Raw genomic sequence first — 2145 nt, forward strand, 5'->3', positions numbered from 1 at the left:
TATGCGAACCATCCAGAGACGATTGATGCTTTAAAACCAGAAATCGAAGTTGCCTTTCATGAAATTGGAGCCCAAACAATCGAAAATGTGCTTAAAAATTGGATTGATCGAATTGCCTACTGTAAAGTTTGGAAAAATATGGATTAGTGTTTTTTTATAGCCGATTCAAAAAGCAAATTTTACATGGCCCACCCTGTACTATAGATGTGGTTGTTCCAAGTCAGATTTCTATTAAAAGTTATTCCTCGGCTCTCTGCAGTGCCCATAAATTTTATAATTGAATTGTTCGGTTTCACTTCATTGCAGTCGTCAAGTTTAAATGTCTTTTTGTAAATAACGATGCACTGCGATTTTTTTGGATTTAAGAGCAACCAATTATCGCAGACGTATAACACAAACAAAAGTGGGCAAAGAATCGAACCTTGGGGAACCCCTTAGTTATATGCAAATAGCGGGATAAGCTATGACTGCCACAAACAGCTTGTGTGCGATCACTGAGGTATGATTTTATTAAACTCTATTCTGGGGCTGAAAATTTCAATAATTTTTTAAGTTTCAAGCCAAGTACTCCGTGATCAACAGTGTCGAACGCTTTCGAATGCTCCGGAAGCATTAAAAAGGTTACGAGATTGTTGTCAATGTAAAGCCTGATATCAGCAGAAAACTTAATAAGCGCTTCAGTGCAGCTACTATTCTTTAGATTATTCGATTATATTATACCTATAAAAAACAATGTGGCCTTCAATATTTGGAAGAGTGCAAGGGGGTTTCTCACGACAATAGTGATCCTACTATTGACAGAATTTGACACTGAGGGTCAGTTGAAGCTACCACAATTAATCGGTCTAAGAAAAGTTCAAACTATTAAAAAATATTAAATAATTTCTTCTTAACATTTTTGCAAAGAAACCAACCAATGACACACTGACAACATGATTTTTGCCCACCCTATTTTATTTTTGGAGATGATGCAATACTTCGCTGCAGTAAATTGCGCTGTGCCGAAACTAGATGCTTATATTAAAATAAGTATTCAACGATTATTAAAACAACATTATTTCTATAAAGTTTAAAAATTTAGTATGTATACTAACGAGCATAAGTAGATACAGGGAGATTTTTCCTTTTTAATATTTACAAAATTTATAAGTAAATTTTTTTTTTTTTTTTTTTAATAATGTGCATGTTTTAACTAAAACTATATAATTTCAAATTACATAAATAAAATATTTTGAAAAATTCTAAAAAATTTTATACAAATTTTAAAATTCTGAATCAGAATTTTTATTATAGAAATTTTGGGATAGGCAGAAACATGGCGCTTTGAATTTTAGTAAACTATCATACGTACAAGTTTTAAGATACTAGGAATCGAGTTGACTTACATTTTTTTTGCACCCGGCCTTTTTGCACTTTATTCAATTATTATTATTATTTTTTTCAATTATTTCGTTTATTCAGTCTACAAATAATTCTTACAGACTATATTAGACAATTTTTAATTATTAGTTAAAGATTATAAACAATTGTTGCCTAAAATTATATAAACTTAGTCTAAAGTCGAGGCTAGGATAATTGTTGCAGAATCGAATGCATCTCACCATTGGTTCATTGAGGGCATAGTTAGTTCTATACCGTTGGTCTACAAATAAGCTAACCTGCCTTAAATCATGGTGCTTTGTTTGATATGTAATTAAACTTTGTAACTCACAGCAATTTATATTGAAATTTAAAAGATTATACTCGAAGAGAATCGAAAAGTAGATTCGTCTGTCCTCAAGGCTTTGCAGTCCAATCAACTAGGGAGGCCTATATAACTAGGGAGGCCTTTAGGCCAGCGCAGCTTACACAACGCATATTTGATTAAAACTTTTTGGACTCCTTCAATCTTATTTATATGACAATGGTAGAATGGGTTCCATATTTGAGAACACTAATCTAGTCGGCTTCGAATTAAGGAGACGTAGAGTGCTTTCAAAGTAAAGGGATCTGAAAAGTCTTCCGTATTACGACGTAAAAATCCAATCATAGAAAAAGTTTTAGAGATAATATAATCAATATGTTTCGAGAACGTAAGTCCTGAATTGAAGATTATGCCCAAGTCTTTGATTTCCTCTTTGCTACTAAGTGTAATATTGTTCAAAA

The sequence above is a fragment of the Anastrepha ludens genome, chromosome 3 (assembly GCF_028408465.1).
Source record: "Anastrepha ludens isolate Willacy chromosome 3, idAnaLude1.1, whole genome shotgun sequence".
Lineage (NCBI taxonomy): Eukaryota > Metazoa > Arthropoda > Insecta > Diptera > Tephritidae > Anastrepha > Anastrepha ludens.